Source organism: Choloepus didactylus, chromosome 16 (genome assembly GCF_015220235.1).
Source record: "Choloepus didactylus isolate mChoDid1 chromosome 16, mChoDid1.pri, whole genome shotgun sequence".
Lineage (NCBI taxonomy): Eukaryota > Metazoa > Chordata > Mammalia > Pilosa > Megalonychidae > Choloepus > Choloepus didactylus.
Window position 1 is genome coordinate 76,704,639 of NC_051322.1, and position 21,277 is coordinate 76,725,915.

General features: G+C 39.4%; 1 pseudogene; it reads left to right on the forward strand.

The window, feature by feature from the left end:
• The first annotated feature begins 5,043 nt into the window (after nucleotides 1–5,043).
• The window catches only part of LOC119511352, a 172,992-nt pseudogene continuing 156,758 nt past the window's right edge, over nucleotides 5,044–21,277 (forward strand).

Below are 21,277 nucleotides of genomic sequence, written 5' to 3' on the forward strand. Positions count from 1 at the left end.
TCATGGTTTTCTTTTAAAGAATTCTAATATTATAAACAGTACTCTTCATACAGTCCATGTATATTCCTCAGGGTATTGTTTATTGCTGCACAATCCTAGGTTTCCTTCTCCCCCTCTTCTCATCTACTTCCAGTTCCATGACTTCACATCCCTCATACCCACTTTCAAATAGAGGCTTCTCTGCTGAGCCTTGTGTGCAGAATCAGCTACACACCACAGCAAGTGTTTCTGAATCTTTGCCATTACTCCAAATAGGAATCTCTGTAGCCAGGTGTGTCTAATATATAACAGGAAAACCCAAGTTAAGAAACCTCAGTGAAGAATCCTCCCAGGGGCTTGAAAATTTGGAGGAGACAGAGCCAGCCCAGGTTCCAAAGTGGCCTAGAATTTTGGCAGGTGCTTGGAATGCACATGCACAAAATCTGCTGACTCTCTCCTGCCTCACAATAGGCATCAGGTTACTAAGCAACAGGGCTCAATACCAATGACTGTCCTGTTGTCTGAAAATATAATGGGCTCCCCAAGTGTGCAGGTGTTGGTGGGGCTGTTGTGGTCTCTGCAATTTGTTGTAGGTATACAAGGATTGTTCTGCAGCTCCAAGGATTACCAGCAGCACTGATGGATGGTGAGGGTTTTATTCTCCCCCTGAGGATGCTATGAAGGAATGACCAAGGGGTACTTCCTATTTGGTTTTGGGGAGATGGAGCTTTAATCAAGTGCCCCTCACCAATTTTGGGCCTGCAATTTTTTTTCAATGGCCCAGAAATTACCACTGGATCTAAGAAATGCATCTTACCATTCCAGGAATAGCTAGCAGGCCCTACCATGAAGCATGCCCATGTGCAGCCAATGAACTCACTTTAAGACAGGGAAATTTGGACAACTTTGATATGTCTATCCTGTCCACTGTTTATAGCTGACATGAGGATTAGCTCATGGCTGTTTTAGTGATGGGATTTCTTGCTCTATTTATGCTTGCAAAAAGTCTCATACTGGTCCTAAATGCTGAGTGACTATCAAAGTGGTCCTGTGAGGAAGTGAACACATGATATGTGGAGAGGCTGAAATATTTTGTGTTGAGTGGCTTTGATGCATTAATGGGGACAGGAATGGAGACACCCAGAGGGCAGGCATGATGGTATACACTGCATATTGCTTGTTCCTTGGTCCAGGAACTATCATTTCCCTGAGGGATATCCCTGTCCTGGGAGCCAACATACCCTATCACTGTCAGTTATAATGATAAATATGTAACTGTGAATGCCCACCCCAAGTCCCACTTTCATGGTTCTGGACTTGGGAGAGATTAACCACTAATGTGGCACATAATTTGTTTCAGATCTGAAACCAAGTTTATTAGCAAAGGAAGAAGACTGCCCCAACTTTTCCATTCCCAAATTCGCTGAAGCCCAAGGGAGTAGGCCCAACTGGCACTGATTGTGGCCCATCTTCCCGTATCCCATGAAAGCAGGCCAGTGTTATCTCACCCTGATCTGACCATGTGCCTCCATGAAGAGGGAAACCAACTCTTGTGAAGTGTCTTTATTTAATTTCTTTTATCTCTGATTTAATATTGTTAATATTCCTTTTATAATAAGGTTTTCTTTAACAATTTTAAATTTATGTTTAAAATATGTTTCTTTAAATATTTTTGTAGTATTTCACATATAAACAGAGACATTTTCTCATGTATTCACAGCAACATTACCACAGTCATTCAATTAACCTGGTTGTGGTACAACTATCTAAACTAAGAGCCTGGGCCCCATCTCAACAATTACCCAATCATGTCTGATAGATCAATCAAAATGTTACTTTTAATAATAATGAAAGAAATGTAGAAAGGCACAAACCAAAACAGTGTCCAGTCTCATATGAGGCATGACATTTCTTTTTCAGGTTTATTTATTCTCTTTCATCTGAATATAACTTAAATATTTCCTTCATCTGGACATATTAGAAAGCTGCTGAACCATTCTTTAAAGAATATTCCTCAAATTGGGTTTTCTTTTCACTGTTTCTTCCTGAGGAGATTGAGCTTATGTACTTTAGGCTGTATTGACAGAAAATTATTGTGCCTTCATGGAAATTCTCTTTTAATGTGAAGTTCAATTTTTGTTTCTTTGATTGTATTGCATTCATTTTAAACAATATAAGCTACAGCACACAAGTATCAAAAATCATGACTTTATAATAAAGCAAAGCAAAGTTTCAGGAAAGCAAGTGACCTGAAATAACTACTTTGCTTCCTGCATTGTTCAAGTTTGCATAAATGGGTTATCTTCAAGGCTTTTGGGTAAAGATGTCTAATATTATATACAGTACTCTACAGACAGCCATGTATCTTCCTTGGTGTATTGTTTACTGCTCCACAGTCCTAGGTTTCCTTTTCCCCCATCTTGCCATCTACTTCCAGGTACACAACTTCACATCCCTCATATCCACTTTCAAACAGAGGCTGTTGTGCTGAGCTTGTTTGCAGAATCAGCTACAAACCACACCAAGTGTTTCTGAATCTTTCCCATTACTCCAAATAGGAATCCCTGTACACAGTTTTGCCTAATATATAGCAGGAAAGCCCAAGTAAGGAAATCTCAGGGAAGAAATCTCACTGAGGCTCAAAACTGTGGAGGTGACAGAGACAGCCAAGATTTCAAATTGGTCTAGAATTCTGGCAGATGCCTGGAATGCATAGGCACAAATTCCACTGACACTCTCCAGCCACACAATAGGCATCAGTTTGCTAAAGAACAGGACCCTATCCCAATAGCTGCCCATGGTCTGAAAATATAATGGGCTCCCCAAGAGTCCATGTGATGGTGGAGGTGTTGTGGACTGTGAATTTGTTGTAGGTATATAAGAATGCATATGCAGCCCAGAGGATGTCCTGGAGCCCTGATTGTTGGTGAGGTTTTTACTCTACCTGGTGGAAGCTATACAGGAATGTCCAAGGGCAAGTTCCAAATTGGTGCGGGATAGGAGGAGACTTAATGAAGTGACCCTGGCCAAGCTTCAGCCTGCCTTCTTTTTCCAATGGTACAGAAATTAGCACAAGATCTAAGACATGCAGCTTAGCTCCCAGGTGCTCACTTAGCAGAGCCTACCATGATGCATGCCAATATGCAGTCAAGGAACCTACTTTAATTCAGGAAAATGGCACAACTTTGATGTGTCTGCCCTGTCCACTGTTTGTAGCTGACATGAGTACTGGATTGTGGTTGTCTTAGTGGTGGGATTTCTTGCTCAATATATGCTTGCCAGAATTCTCATTCTGGGCCTACATACTGAGTGGCCATCAAGGTGTTCATGTGGTGAAGAGAACACATGATAAGTGGAAAGGCTGATAGATTTTGTGTTGAGTGTGTTGTAGGAATGATTGGGGAAAGGGATGGGGACTCCCAGATGGCAGGCATGATGGTGTACACTGAATATAATTTGTTCCTTGGACCAGTAACTATCATTGCCCTGAGGGAAATCCTTTTCCTGGGAGCCAACATTCCCTGGCTCTGTCAGTTAGACTGATGCACATGTTACTGCAAAAGCTCACCCCAAGTCACCCTTTCACATGATGCTGAACTTGGGAGAGATTAACCAGAAATATGGCACATATTTTTTTCCAGATCAGAAAGCAAGTTTATTAGCAAAGAATGAAGATATCCCCAACCTCTCAATTCCCAAATTTGCTGAAGCCCAAGAGTGTAGTCCCAAGTGGCACTGCCTGTGACCATTCTTCTCATATCCCATGAAAGTAGGTCAGTGTATTCTCACCCTGATCTGACACTGTGCCATAATGAGAAGTGAAACCATCACATGTGGACTGTCTTTAATTTATTCTATCACCATTTTCACATTGCTTCATATTCCTTTTAAAATATGGTTTTCTTTAAGAATTCTAAATTTATGTTTAAAAATGTCAGTTTTTCTAATTATTCTTGTAGGAATTCACTTAAGAATGAAGACACTCTCTTAAGTATTCAAAGGAAAATTAGAACAATCATGAAATTATCCTGGTCATAGTACAACAGTCACACCTAGGGGCCTGGTCCCAAACTCAGCAAATACCCAATCATGTCCTATCTACCAAGCAAAATGTTAATAGTAATAATAATGATAGAAATGTTGAAAGGCACAAATACAAATAGTGTCCAGTTTCATATCAAACATGGCGTTTCTTTTTCAGGTTTTTTCATTCTCTTTCATCTGAAGATATCTCAACTATTTCCTTCATCTGGACATATTAGAAAGCTGCTGAACCATTCTTTTAAGGAACATTCCTCAATTTTTGTTTTATTTCTGTGTTTCTTCCTGATGAAATTGAGTTTATGAATTTTGGGCTGTACAGGCAGAAAATTATTGTTCCCTCATGATTATTTTAAAATGAGAAGTTTAATTCTTGTGTATATCATTGTATTGAATTCATTTTAAACATGATCTATAAGCTACAACACACAAGTATCAAAAATCACTATAGTAAAGTAAAATAAAGTTTAAGGAAAGAGAGGAACCTGAAATAACTACTTTCTTACTGTATTGCATAATTTTGCATTAATGGGTTGTCTTCATGGCTTTCGTTTAAAGAGTTCTAATATTACAAACAGTACTCTTCATACAGTCCATGTCTCTTCCTTGGGGTATTGTTTATTGCTGCACTGTCCTAGGTTTTGTTTTTCACCCTCTTGTCATCTCATTCCTGTTACATGACTTTCCATCCCTCATATCCCCTTTCATATACAGACATCTCTGCTTAGCCTTGTTTACAGAATCAGCTACAAACCATACCAAGCATTTCAGAATCTTTCCTATTACTCCAAAAAGGAATCCCTGTACCCTGGTGTGCTAAGATGCAGCAGAAAATCCCATGTTAAGAAACCTCAGGGAAGAAATCTCCCTGGGGCTCAAATCTGTGGAGGAGGCAGAGCGATCACAAGTTCCTGGGTGGCCTCAAATTCTTGCAGCTGCTTGGAATGTGAATCTGCAAATTACCTTGACCCTCTTCTGCCTCACACTAGGCATCAGTTTCCTAAGCAACAGGGCTGTATCCCAATGGCTGTCCTGTGGTCTGAAAATATAGCAGGCTCCCCAGGTTTGCAGGTGATGGTGGAGGTGTTGTGGCCTGTGCAGTTTTTGGAGGTATATGAGCATGATTCTGAAGCCCTGATGATCACCTGCTGCCCCAATGGATGGTGAGGGTTTGACTCTACCTGGAGGTAACTATACAGGAATTGCTAAGTGCAAATTCCAATTGGGTGAGGGGTAGGCAGAGCCTTGATGAAGTGCCTCTGGCCAAACATGGGCCTGCCTTTTCTTTCCAATGCCTCAGAAATTACCTCTGGAACCAACACATGCAGTTTAGCATCCCTGGTGCTCATTTAGCACAACTTACCATGAGGTATGCCCATGTGCAGTCAACAAATGCACTTTAATTCAGGAAAATTTGGACAACTTTGATATGTCTATCCTGTCCACTGTTTATAGCTGACATGAGGATTGGCTCATGACTGTTTAAGTGGTGGGATTTCTTGCTCTATTTATGCTTGCCAGAGGTCTTATTATGGGTATAAATGCTGAGTGACTGTCAAGGTTGTCCTTTGATGAAGAGAACACATGATAAGTTGAGAGACTGATAATGTTTTGTGTTGAGTGGGCTGGATGCAAGATTGGAGACAAGGATGGAGAATCCCAGAGTACAGACATGATGGTGAACACTGAATATTGTTTGTTCCTTGGGCCAGAAACTTTCATTGCCATGAGGATATCCCTGTCCTGGGAGCCAACATACCCTGGCTCTGTCAGTTAGAATGATGCCAATATAATTGTGAATGCCAACCCCAAGACCCAATTTACATGGTTCTGGACTTCAGATTAATTAACCACTAATATGGCATATAATTTTTTACACATCTGAAAGCAGGTTTGTTAGCAAAGGAAGAAGACTTTCCCATCCTCTCCATTCCCAAATTTGTTGAAGCCCAAGGGAATAGGCCCAAGTGGCACTGACTGTGGCCATTCATCTCAAATGCCATGAAAGCAGGTCAGTGTAATTTCACCCTGAACTGACCCTGTGTCTACATGAGGAGGGAAACCAACACATATTCTGTGTCTTTATTTAATTTCTTTTATCACCAATATAACATTGTTTCATATTCCTTGCATAATGTTTTCTGTAACAGTTTTAAAACAATGTTTAAAAAATGTCAGTTTCTTTAATTATCCTTGTAGTATTTCACATAAGAGCAGAGACATTCTCTTATGAATTCACAAGAACATTACCACAATCATGAATTTAACTTGGTAGTAATACAAATGTCTCAACTAGGGACCTGGACCCCACCTCAACAATTACCAAATAATGTCCTATCAACCTACAAATTTTAATAGTAATAATAATAGAAATGTAGAGAGGCACAAAGCAAAAATAGAGCCCAGACTCATAAAAAAGATAGCATTTCTTTTACAGGTATATTTATTCTCTTTCATCTGAATATATCTCAATTATTTCCTTCATCTGGACATATTAGAAAACTGCTGAACCATCCATTAAATAGTCCTCAAATTGTGTTCCTTTTCAGAGCTTCTTCCTGATGAAATTGTGTTACAAATTTTAGGCTGTATTGGCAGAATATTATTGTGCCCTCATGGTGATATGTTTTTGAATGAGAAGTTTAATTGCTTTCTTTCATTGTATTGAATTCATTTTAAACATTATCTATAAGCTACAAAAAAACACAAGTTACAAAAATCACCACTTTTTGATAAAGAAAAGCAAGGATTCAGGAATGCAAGTTACCTGAAATAAATTCTTTGCTGCCCACATTGCACAAGCTTTTATTAACTAGTTATCTTTATATATATATATAATTATATAATATTATAAATGGTACTCTTCATACAGTCCATGTATCTTCCTTGGGATAGTATTTATTGCTGCAAAGTCCTAGGTTTCCTTTTATACCCTATTGTCATCTAGTTACAGTTAAAATACTTCACATCCCTCATATCCACTTTCAACTAGAGGTTTCTCTGCTGAGCCTGTGTGCACAAGCAGCTCCACACTACACCAAATGTTTCTGAATCATTCATGTTACTCCAAATAGGAATCCCTGTACCCTGGTGTGCCTAATATACAGCAGAAAATCCCAAGTCAAGGAACCTCAGGGAAGAAATCCCACTGGGGCTTGACCTGTGGATGGGACAGTGTCACCCCAGTTTCCAAGCCAGCATAAAATTCTAGTGGTTGCATGGAATGCACTTATGCAAGTTATGCTGACTCACTCTTAACTCACAATAGGCATTTGATTACTAAGCAACAGGTCTCTATCCCAATGTTTGCCCTGTGGTCTCAAACTATATTGGGATCCCCAACTGTGCAGGTGATGGTGGAGGTGTTGTGTCATGTGCAGTTTTTGTAGGTATATGACACAGATTCTGCAGCCAAGCAGATCAACTGCAGCCCTGATGGATCCATCAGGATCCATCCCTGGGATTCTATCATGATGGATCCATCTGCAGGGGATGGATCACCTGAAGCAAAAATTAATTGTAAGATTTGACTCTCCCTGGAGGATGCTCTACAGTAATGCCCAATGGCAACTTATAATTGGGTGTGGGGTAGGGGGATCTTTAATGAAGTGCCCATGGCCAAGTATTTGACTGCCTTTTTTTCCAATGAAACAGAAACTACCACTGGTTTTAAGATAGGCAGCTTAGAATTCTGTGTGCTCACTTATCAGTGCCTACCATGAGGCATGCCCATGTGCCATCAATGACCCCACTTTAAGTCAGGGAAATTTAGACAAACTTAGACTTGTCTGCCCTGACCACTGATTATAGCTTACATGAGGATTGGCTCATGGCTGTCTTAGTTGTGAGATTTCTTGTTCTGTCTATGCTTGCCAGAAATCTCATTCTGGGCCTAAATACTGAGTGACAGTCAAGGAGGTCCTGTGATGAAGAGAACACATGACACTTGGTGAAGCTGATATTTTTTGCATTGAGTGTGTTGGAGGCATGATTGGGGACAGGTATAGAGACTCCCAGAGTGCAGGCATTATGTGTACATTGAATAGTTTTTGTTCCTTGGTACAGGAATTATCATTGCCCTGAGTGATATCCCTATCCTGGGTGCCAACATACCCTGTTAATGTCGGTTAGATTGATACACATTTATGTGCCCATGCCTGACCCAACTCACCATTTTACAAGGTGCTGGACATGGGAAAGATTAACCACAAATGTGGCAGATATTTTGTTCAAGATTTGAAAGCATGTTTGTTTGTGAAGGAAGAAGCATTTCTCACGTCTCCAATCCTGAATTTGCTGAAACCAAAAGGTGCAGGCCCAAGTGGCACTGAATGTGACCTTTCTTCTCACATCCCATGAAAGCAGGTCAGTGTAAACTCACCCTGATCTGGCCCTGTGCCTTCATGAGGAGGGAAACCAACACATTTGGACTATATTTAATTTCTTTTTTCACTGATTTAACATTGTTTCATATTCCCTGTATAATAAGGTTTTCTTTAGGAATTTTAAATTTATGTTTAAAAAATAAGAGTTTCTTTAATTATTCTTGTATTTTCCTTAAGGACAGGGGCATTCTCTTACACATTCACAGGAACATTACCACAGTCATTAAACTAACCTGGTTGTAGTACAAATATCTCATCTATGGAACTGGTCACCACATCAACAATTACCCAATCATGTTCTATCATCCAAGCAAAATGTTAATAGTAATAATGACAGAATTCTAGAAAGCCACAAAATAAATATAGTGTCCAGTCTCATATCAAATGTGGCATTTCTTTTAAAGGTATATTTATTCTCTGTCATCTGAATATTTCTAAATTATTTCCTTCATCTGGATATATTAGAAAACTGTTGAAACCTCCTCTTAAATAATATTCCTAGAATTGTTTTCCTTTTCACAGTTTCTTCCTGATGAAATTGTGTTTATGAATTTTAGGGAGTATTGGCAGAAAATCATTGTGCCCTCATGGTGATTTTTTTTAATGAGAATTTTAATTTTTGTCTCTTACATTGTATTGAATTGATTTTAAACATTATCTATAAGATACAAAACACAAATATCAAAAATATCCACTTTATAATAAAGCAAAGCAAAGTTTCAGGAAAGGAAGTAACCTGAAATAACTTCTTTGCTTCCTACATTGCACAAGTTTGCAGTAATGGGTTATCTTCAAGGCATTTGATTAAATACTTCAAATATTATAAACAGTACTCTTCATATAGTCTGTATATCTTCCTTGGTGTATTGCTTATTGCTGCACAGTCCTAGGTTTCCTTTTTCCCCCTCTTGTCATCTAGTTCCAGTTACAGGACATCACATCCCTCATAGCCACTTTCAAATACAGTCTATTCTGCTGATTCCTGTGTGCAGAAGCAGCTACAAACCAGACCAAATTTTTCTGAAATCTTTCCCATTACTTCCAATAGGAGTCCCTGTAACCTGGTATGACTAATATACAGTAGGAATTCCCAGGTTGAGAAACCTCAGGGAAGAAATCTCACTGTTGCTTGAAACTGTGGAGGTGACAGTGTCAGCCCAGGTTACAAAGAAGCATAGAATTCTGGTGGGTGCTTTGAATGCACATATGCAAATTTCACAGATCCTCTCCTACCTCACAATAGGCATCATGTTGCTATTCAACAGGGCTCTATCACAATGGTTGCCCAGTGGTCTGAAAATGTAATGGGATCCCCAAGTGTGCAGGTGATGGTGGAGGTGTTGTGGCCTGTACAGTTTGTTGTTGGTATATGAGGATGATTCTGCAGCCAAGAGGATCCCCTGCAGCCCCAATTTTTGGTGGTATTTTGACTCTCCCTGCAGGAAGCCCAACAGGAATGCCCAAGGGCAAATTCCAACTGGGTTTGACATAGGGCAACTTTAGTGAAGTGCCCCTGGCCAAGCTTGGACCTGCCTTGTATTTTCCAATGGCACAAAAATTACCACTGTGTCTAAGATCAGAAGTTTAGGATCCCCAGAGGTCTCTTAGCAGAGCCTACCATGAGGCATGACCATGTGCAGTCAATGAAACCACTTAAGTCAGGGAGATGTGGAAAGCAATGAGGTGTCTGCCCTGTCCACTGTTTATAGCTCATATGAGGATTGTCTCATGGCTGTCTTAGCTGTGAGATTTCTTGCTCTATTTATTCTTGACAGAAATTTCATTCTGGGCCTAAATGCTCAGTGACCATCAAAGTGGTCCTGTGATGAAGAGAACACATGACACATGGTGAGGCTGATGTTTTCTGTGTTTAGTGTGTTGGAGGCAAGTTTGAAGATAGGTATTGAGACTCCCAGAGGGTAGGCATGATTGTGTACACTGAATATTATTTGTTCCCTGGTCCAGGAATTATCATTGCCCTGAGGAATATCCCTGTCCTGGTAGCCAACATATCCTGGTTCATTAAGTGAGATTCACACCCATGAAATTGTGAATGCCCACCCCATTCCCCCTTTTGCATGTTGCTGGACTTCACAGAGATTAACCACAAATATGACATATATTTTGTTCAAGATTTGAAAGCATGCTTGTTAGCAAAGGAAGAAGACTTCCCCGACCCCTCCAATCCAAAATTTGCTGAAGCCCAAGGGATTAGGACCAAGTGGCACTGACTTTGACCATTTTTCTCATATCCCATGAAAGCAGGTCAGTGTAATCTCAGCCTGATCTGACCCTGTGCCTTCATGAGGAGGGAAACCAATGCATGTGAACTGTCTTTATTTAATTTTTTTCACCAGTTTTATATTGTTTCATATTTTTGTATAATAAGGTTTTCTTTAACAAATTTAAATTTATGTTTAATAAAATGTCAGTTTCTTTAATTATTCTTGTAGTATTTCACTTAAGGACAGAGAAATTCACTTATGTATTCTCAGGAATATTATCCCAATCATTAAATTAAGCTGGTTTTAATACAAATGTCTCATCTAGGTGCCTTCTCCCAACCTCAACAATTACCCAATCATGTGCTATTGACCAAGCAAAATATTAGTAGTAATAATAATGATAAAAATGTATAAAGGCACAGAACAAAATTAGTGTCCTATCTCATATCTAATGTGGCATTTCTTTTATAGGTGTATTTACTCTCTTTCTTCTCAACATATCTCAATTATTTCCTTCATCTGGACATATTAGAAAACTGCTAAACCATCCTTCTAAAGAATATACCTCTAACTGATTTTCTTTTCAGAGGTTCTTCCTGATGAAATTGAGTTTATGTATTTTAGGCTGTATTGCCAGAAGATAATTTTGACTCTGCAGTGATTTTTTTGTAAATGAGATGTTTAATTTTGGTATCTTTCATTGTATTGAATTCATTTTAAAAATTATCTATAAGCTACAACAACACACAAGTATCAAAAATCACCACTTTATAATAAAGCAAAACAACATTTCAGGAAAGCAAGCTAGCTGAAATAACTTCTTTGCTTCCCACATTGCAGATGCTTAATGTGTTATCTTCAAGCCATTTGATTAAAGATTTATAATATTATAAACAGTACTCTTCATACAGTCCATGTATCTTCCTTGGGGTATTGTTTATTACTGCATATTCCTAGGTTTCCTTTTTCCCCTCTTGTCCTCTAAGTACAGTTACATGACATCAAATCCCTTATATCCACTTTCAAATAGAGGACTCTCTGCTGAGCCTTGGGTTCACAGGCAGCTACACAGCACACCACATGTTTCTGAATCTTTCCCATTACTCCAAATAGGAATTCATGTACCCTGCTGTGTCTAATATACAGCAGAAAAACCAAAGTTAAGGAACCTCAGGGAGGAAATCTCAGGGGCTTGAACCTGTGGAGGAGACAGTGTCACCCAAGTTCCAAAGCAGCATAGAATACTGGTGGGTGCTTGGAATGCACATATGCATATTATGCTGAACCTCTCCTACCTCCCAATAGGCATCAGGTTGCAAAGCAACAAGGCTGTATACCAATGGCTGCCTTGTGGTCTGTAAATAAAATGGGATCCCCAAGTGTACAGGTGATGTTGAAGGTGTTGAGGACTTTACAGTTTGTTGCAGGTTTATGACAATGATTCTGCAGCCCCAAGGATCACCTGCAGTACCAATGGATGGTGTGTGTTTGACGCACCCTGGAGGAAGCTATACAGGAATGCCCAAGGGCAAATTCCAATTGTGTGTGTGGTCTGTGGAACATCAATGAAGTGACCCTGGCCAGGTTTGGGCCTGACATTTTTTTTCCAATGGCACAGAAATTGTGACTGGATCTAAGACATGCATCTTAGCATCCTGGGTGCACATTAAGCAGAGCCTAAAATGAGGCATACCCATGTATGGTCAATGAACCCTCTTTATATTAGGGAAATTTGGACAACTTTGAGGTGTCTGCCCTGTCCACTGTTTATAGCTTACATGAAGAATGGTTCATGGCTGTCTTAGCAGTGGGATTTCTTGCCCTATTGATGCTTGACAGAAATATCATTCTGGGCCTAAATGCTGAGTGACAGTCCAGGTCATCCTGTGATGACAGAACACATGATACATGTAAAGGCTGTTATTTTTTGTGTTGAGTGGTTTGGAGGCATTATTGGGGACAGACCTGGAAACTCCCAGAGGGCAGGTATGATGGTGTACACTGAATATTGTTTGTTCCTTAGCCCAGCAATTATCATTGCTCTGAGGGATACCCTTGTCCTGGGAGCCAACATACCCTGGCTCTGTCAGTTAGAATGATACACATGTAACTGTGAATACCCACCCCAAGTACCCCTTTTACAAGGTGCTGGTCTTGAGACTGATTAACCACAAATGTGGCACATATTTTGTTCCAGATATCAAAGCAAGTTTATTAGCAAAGGAAGAAGAATTCCCAACCTCTGCATTCAAGAATTTGCTGAAGCCCAAAGGAGTAGGCCCAAGGGGCACTGACTTGGACCCTTCATCTCATAACCCATGACAGCATGTCAGTGTAATCTCACCCTGATCTGAGCCTGTTCCTTCATGGAAGGGAAACTGGCATATGTGAACAGTCTTTTTAATTTCAGTTTTCACTGATTTAACATTATTTCATGTATCTTGTATAATAAGGTTTTCTTTAAGAACTTTAAATTTTTGTTTAAAAAAATATCAGTTTCTTTAATTATTCTTGTAGTATTTCACATAAGGACAGAGACATTCTCTTACATATTCACAGGAACATTACCACAATCATTAAATTAACATAGTTGTAGTACAAATATCTCATTAAAGGGCCTGGTCCCCACCTGAACAATAATGCTATCACATACTATTAACAAAGCAAAATGTTAATAGTAATAATTATGGAAATGTAGAAAGCCACAAATCAAAAACATTGTCCAGTTTCGTATCAAACATGGCATTTCTTTTATAGGTATATTTATTCTCTTTTATTTGAACGTATCTCAATTATTTCTTTCATCTGGACATATTAGAAAACTGCAGAACCATCCTTTTAAATAATAATCCTAAAATTGTGTTTCCTTTCAGATGTTCTTCCTTAATTAGATTGAGTTACAGTTATGCAGTATTGGCAGAAAATAATTGTGCCCTCATGGTGATATTTTTTAAATGAGAAGTTTAATTTTCATTTCTTTCATTGTGTTGAATTCATTTTAAACATCTATAGGCTACTGCAACATACAAGTATCAAAAAACCACCATTTTATAATAAAGCAAAGCAAAGTTTCAGGAAAGCAAGTCACTTGAAATAACTTGTTTGCTTCCTGCATAGCACAAGCTTGCATTAATGGGTTATCTTCAAGGCATTTGATCAAATATTTCTAATATTATAAACAGTACTCTTCATACAGTCCATGTATCCTCCTTGGGGTATTGTTTATTGCTGCACTGTCCTAGGTTTCAGTTTTCCCATTCTTTTCATCTAGTTCCAGTTACATGACTTCACATTCCTCATATCCACTTTCCAATAGAGAATTTCTGCTGGGACTTTTGTGTACAAGCTGCTACAAACCACACCAAATGTTTCTGATTCTTTCACATTACCTCAAATAGGAATCCCTGTACCCTGGTGTGCAGCACTGATGGATGGTGACCATTTGACTCTCAGCCCAGTTTCCAAAGCAGCACAGAATTCTGTCAGGTGCTTGGAATGTGCATATGCAAATTGCACTGACTCACTCCTACCTCACAATAGGTATCCTGTTGCTAAGTAACAGGGCTCTATCCCAATGTCTGCCCTGTGGTCTGAAAATAAAATGGGTTCCCCACATATGCAGGTGATGGTAGAGGTTTTGTGGCCTGTGAAGTTTGTTGTAGGTATATGACAATGATTCTGCAGCCCCAAGGATCACCTGCAGCACTGATGGATGGTGAGGGTTTGATGCTTCCTGGAGGAAGCTCTAAAGGAAAGCTGAATTGCAAATTCTAATTGTGTGGAGGAGCTAAGATGGCAACATATAGAGGAGTGGAAGACTGTTAGTCCCCCCTGGAACAATTTATAAATGACCAAAACATAGTAAATAACCTGGGATAACTGTGGGGAGAAAAACATGACTGTCTACTCCTCAGCCACCAACCTGAACTGGGAGGAATGCCCAAGATAGCATCATAAAGTCTGTAAGGAAAACTGTGAACCTGCACTGTGAGCTGAGAGCCAAAGACCCCACCCTCATGGAAGCCTCATGTTGCTGGAGAGCAACACTCTCTCAGCCCAGCTCCTATTGGGGTTTTAATATTAACTGCTCAATACAGATAGTGAATCCTCAACAAGCAGAGAGAGACTTTTGGTGACAACTGAGCTTGGGAGATTCAGGCACATATCTGTCTCAGGCATGGAGCCCGGGTGATTGGATGCTATGTCTGGCTGATGGGTGAACCTGAGAGCTTTTTTGTCCCTTTGTCTCTCTGTGAAGGAAACCTCAGCCATTTTAAGCACTCAGTGCTTTGCAATAAAGACAGCCTCAGCCATTTTAAAATCAAAACACTTTGATCAGCAGAGTCAGAGAAATGAAGAACTTATTGATATGCAGTGACCTCTCTGGAGGGGTCATAGCTTTCCAAGAGGAAAGGTAGGGGCCCAGCCCTACTGGCCAACTTTCTGGAACCAAAGTCTGGGTTAGGAGAGCCACAGGCCACACGCTCTTACACAGGCAGTGACAGGGTGACAGGTGCACATGCAGGGCAGAAAAGCACAAGTGTATCAATCCTCTAAGAAAAACCATCATGGAAACCACATTTTGAATATTTCCTCCTTCTGTAAACTGAACCTGTTCTCTTCTGGGAAAACCTGATTGGGGTGACCTAGGAAGTCAGATGCCTAGGCCACAGAAAACTACAACCTACACTAAGGAAAACAAAGCTATGGCCCTGTCAAAGACACAAATATCCACTTCAACTGAGATACAAGAATTTAAGCAACCAATGCTAAATCAATTCAAAATGTTTAGAGAATATTTCACAAAAGAGTTAGAGGCTGTAAGAAAACAGAGGGCATACATAAGGCAGAAGTTGAAAGTTTAAAAAAACTAGTAGAATCTGTGGAAATGAAAAGCACAACACCAGAGATGAAAGACATAATGGAAACATACAACAGCATATCTTAAGAGGCAGAAGAAAACACTCAAGAACTGGAGAACAAAACACCTGAAAGCCTACATGCAATGGAGCAGATGGAGAAAAGAATGAAAAAATATGAGCAACATCTCCAGGAACTTAAAGATGAAACAAAGTACAAGAATGTCCATATCATTGGTGTCCAAGAAGGAGAAAAGAAGGGAAAAGGGGCAAAGGCAATAATAGAGGAAATAATCAATGAAAATTTCCTGTCTCTTATGATAGACATAAAATTACAGATCCAAGAAGTGCAGTGCACTACAAACAGAATAGATCTGAATAGGACTATGGCAAGACACTTAATAATCAGATTATCAAATTTCAAAGACAAAGAGAGAATCCTGAAAGCAGCAAGAGAAAAGCAATCCATCACATACAAAGAAGCTTAATAAGACTATGTGCAGATCTCTCTGCAGGAACCATGGAGGCAAGAAGGAAGTGGTGTGATATATTTAAGATACTGAAAGAGAAAAACTGCAAACCAAGCAGTCTTTGAAATTTGATGGAGAGCTCAAAATATTTTCTGACAAACAGACAATGAGAGACTTTGAGAACAAGACACCCACCCTACTCGAAATACTAAAGGGAGCACTATAGAGTGATAGGAGAAGACAGGAGTGCATGATTTGGAACATAATTTAGGGAGAAGGTATCACAGCAACATAAGTACACTGATCAAAGATAACTATGAATATGGTTGAGAGAGGAAGGTTGGGAGCATGTGAGACACCAGAAGAAATGAGGAAAGATAAAGATTGGGACTTTGTAACTTGGTGAAATTTACAGAGTTCAATTGTTGTAAAATATACAAATATGTTCTTTTATGAGGGAGAACAAGCAAATGTCAACCTTGCAAGGTTTAAAAAAATGGGGAGGCATTGGGGGAAGGATGCAATATATATAAACTAGAGAGTGCAACTAACAAAAAAAAATTGATTCTAATTGGGTGTGGGGTAGAGGGAACTTTAATGAAGTGACCTGGCCAAGCTTGGGCCTTCCTGTTTTTTTTCCAACAGCACAGAAATTGCCAATGGATCTAAGAAAAGCAGCTTAGAACCCTGGGTGCTCACTTAGCAGAGCCTACCATGAGGCATGCCCATGTGCAATGAACCCACTTTAAGTCAGGGAAATTTGGACAATTTTGAGGAGTCTGCTCTGTCCACTGTTTATAGCTGACATGAGGATTGGCTCCCAGCTTTCTTAGTGATGGGATTTCCTGCTCTGTTTATGCTTGCTAGAAATCTCATTCTGGGCCTAAATGCTGAGTGACAATCAAGGTGGTCCTGTGACAAAGAGAAGACATGATATGTTGAAAGGCTGATATTTTTTGTGTTGAGTGTGTTGGAGGCATGATTGGGGACAGGTACGGAGACTCTGAGAAGGCAGGCATGATAGTATACACTGAATATTTTTGTTCCTTGGTCCAGGAATTATCACAGCCTTGAGGGATATCCCTGTTCTGGGAGCCAAAATTCCCTGGCTCTGTCAGTAAGATTGATACCCATGTAAGTGTGAATGCCCACCCCAAGCCCCCTTTTACACGTTGCTGGACTTGGATGGGATTAACCACAAATGTATCACATATTTTCTGCAAGATTTTGTGTGTTAGAAAAAGAAGAAGACTTCCCAAAATCCTCCATTCCCAAATTTGCTGAAGCCCAAGGGAGTAGGCCCAAGTGGCACTGACTGACCATTCTCATATCCCATGAAATCAGGTCAGTGTAATCTCATCCTGATCTGACCCAGTGCCTTCACAAGGAGGGAAACCAACAAATGTGAATTGTCTTTATTTAATTTCTTTTACAAATGATTAAACATTCTTTCATATTCCTTTTATAAGAAAGTTTTCTTTAACAATTTTATATTTATGTTTAAAAAATGTCAATTTCTTTAATGATTCTTGTAGTATTTCACTTAAGAACAGAGAAATTCTCTTATGTATTCACAGGAACATTACCACAATCATTAAATTAACCTAGTTGTAGTACAAATATCTCAACTAGGGACTTTGTCCCCCAAACAATTACCTAATTATGCCCTAACAACAAAGCAAAATGTTAATAGTAATTATGATAGAACTGTAGAAAGGCACAACCCAAAACAGTGTCCAGCCTCACATCAAATGTGACTTTTTTTATGATTATTTATTCTCTGTCATCTAAATATATCTCAATATTTCCTTCATCTGGACATATTAGAAAGCTGCTGAACCATTCTTTTAAAGAATATTCCTCAAATTCTATTATTTTTTTCAGTGCTTCTTCCTGATGAAAATGAGTTTCTGAATTTTAGGATGTAATGGCATAAAATTATTGTGCCCACATGGTCATTTTTTTAAAATGAAGTTTAATTTTTGTTTCTTTCATTGTATTGAATTCATTTTAAACATTATGTATAACGTACAAAAACACACAAGTATCAAAAATCACCCTTTATAATAAAGGATAAGAAAGTTTCAGGAAAGCAAGTTACCTGAAATAACAACTTTGCTTCCTGCATTGCACAATTTTGCAGTAATTGGTTATCTTCAAGGCATTGGAATAAAGATTCCCAATATTATAAACAGTACTTTTCCTGCAGTCCATGTATCTAACATGGGATATTGGTTATGGCTGCACAGTCCTAGGTTTTCTTTTACAACCTCTCATCATCTAGTTCAAGTTACATGACTTCACATCCTTCCTATCCACTTTCAAATAGAGACTTCACAGCTGAGCCTTGTGTGCATAATCAGATACACACCCCACCTAGGGTTTCTAAAACTTTCCTGTTACTCCAAACAGGACTCCCTTTACAAAGTGTGTCTAATATACAGCAGTAACTCCCAAGTTAAAAAACCTCAGGGAAGAAATCTCAGTGGGGCTCTAAAATGTGGCGGAAACAGTGCCAGCCCAGGTTACAAAACAGCCTAGAATTCTGGCAGGTGCTTGGAATGCACATGCACAAATTATGCTGAACCTCTCCTGCCTCACAATATGCATCAGTTCACTAAGCAACAGGGCACTATCCAAAAGTCTGCCATGTGCTCTGAAAATATAATGAGCTCCCCAAGTCTACAGGTGATGATGGATGTGTTGTGAGCTGTGCAGATTATTGTAGGTATATGAGGATGATTCTGCAGCCCCAAATATCACCTGTAGCACTGAAGTATTGTGATAGTTTAACTCTCCTGGGAGTATGCTATACAGGAGTGCCCAAGGGAACATTCCAATTTGGTGTGTGGTAGGTGAAGCTTTAATGAAGAGCCCCTGGCCAAGTTTCGGCCTGACTTTTTTCCCAATATCACAGAAATTACCACTGGATCTAAGACATGCAGCTTAGCATCTGGGATGCTCACTTAACAGAGCCTCCCATGAGGCATGCCCATGTGCAGTCAATGAATCCACTTTAAATCAATGGAATTTGGACAATTTGATGTGTCTGCCCTGTCCACTGTTTATAGCTGACATGGGGATTTGCTCATGGATGTCTTTGTGGTAGGATTACTTGCTCTGTTTATGCTTGCCAGAAATCTCATTCTGGGCCTAAATGCTGAGTGACATCAAGGTGGGTCTGTTATGAGGAGAACACATGATATGTGGATAGGCTGATATCATTTCTGTTGAGTGGGTTGGAGGCATGATAGGGGACAGGGATTGAGACTCCCATAGGGTGGTTATGATGGTGTACCCATAATGTTTTTGTTACTTGGTCCAGGAATTATCATTGCCCTGGGAAATATCCCTGTTCTGGGGGCCAACATACCCTGGCTCTGTCCATTAGAATGATACATGTGTAACTGTGAATGCCTACCCCAAGTTCCCCCTTTACATGTTGCTGGACTTGGTAGAGACTAACCAAAAATGTGGCACATATTTTGCTCTGTAACTGAAAACAAGTTTATTAGCAATGAAGAAGTCTCCATTCTAATATTTCCTGAAGCCCAAGGGAGTAGACACAAGTGACAGTGAATGTGAACATTCTTCTTATATCCCATCAAAGTATGTCAGTGTAATCTCACCCTGATCTGACCCTGTGCCATCATGAGGAGGGAAACAATACATGTGAAGTGTCTTTATTTAATTTCTTTTATAAATGATTTAATGTTGTTTCATAATCTTTGTATAAATAGGTTTTCATTAACAATTTTAAATTTATGTCTAAAAAATGTCAGTTTCTTTAATTATTCTTGTAGTATTTCAGTTCAGAACAGGGAAATTCTCTTATGTACTCACAGGAATATTACCACAATAACTAAATTAACCTGGTTGTAGTACACATATCTCATCTAGGGGCTGGTCACCACCTCAACAATTACCCAATCATGTCCTATTGACGAAGCAAAATGTTAATATTTATAATAATGACAGAAATGTAGAAAGGCTCAAACCAAAATAGTGTCCAATCTCATATCATAAATGGCATTTCTTTTTCAGGTTTATTTATTCTCTTTCATCTGAATATATCTCAATTATTTCCTTCATCTGGACACATTAGAAAGCTTCTGAACCATCCTTTTAAAGAATTGTGGGGTTTTTTTCATTGTTTCTCCCTGAAAGAATTGAATTCATGACATTTAGGCTGTATAGGCAGAAAATTATAGTGCTCGCATGGTGATTATTTTTTAAATGGTAAGTTTAGTTTTTGTTTCTTTCTGTGCATTGAATTCATTTTGAACATTATCTATAAGCTACAAAGCCACAAGTATCAAAAATCACCACTTTACAATAAAGCAAAGCAAAGTTTCAGGAAAGCAAGTAACCTGAAATAACTTCTTTGCTTCCCACATTGCACAAGTTTGCATTAAGGGGTTACCTACAAGCCTTTTGATTAAAGATTTCTGATATTATAAACAGTACTCTTAATACAGCCCATGTATCTTCCTAGGTCTGTTATTTATTGCTGCACAGTCCTAGGTTTCCTTTTACCCCCTCTTGCCATCTTGTTCCACTTACATGACTTCACATTCCTCATATCGACTTTCCAATACAGGCTACTCTGCTAAGCCTTGTGGGCAGAATCAGCTACACAACACACCAAATGTTTCTGAATCTTTCCCATTACTCCAAATTGTAATCCTTGTACCCAAATGTGCCTCAGGGAAGAAATTTCACTGGGGCTCAAATTTGTGGAGGAGACAGAGCCAGCCAGGTTCCAAAGAGGTCTAGAAATCTCATGGGTGCTTGGAATGAGCATGCATAAACTCTGCTGATCCTCTCCTGCTTCACAATAGACATCAGGTTGCTAAGAAACAAGGCTCTATCCCAATGTCTGCCATGTGTTCTGAAAATATAATGGGCTCCCAATTGTGCAGGTGATGGTGTAGGTGATGTGGCCTTTGCAGTTTGTTGTAGCTATAGGAGGTAGGTTCTGCAGCCCCAAGGATCACCTGCAGCCCCTATGGATGGTGATGGTTTGACTCACCCTGGAGGACACTATACAGGAATAGCCAAGGGAATATAACAACTGGGTATGTGTCAGGCCCATCTTTAATGAATTGCCCTTGGCCAAGCTTGGGTCTGCCTTTTTTTTTCAATGGCACAGAAAGCACCACTGTATCTAAGACATGTAGTTATCATCCTGGGTGCTTACTTAGCAGAGCCTACCATGAGGAATGCCCATGTGCAGTCAATGAACCCATTTTAATTCAGGGAAATATGGACAAATTTGAGGTGTCTGCCCTGTCCACTCTATAGCTGACATGAAGATT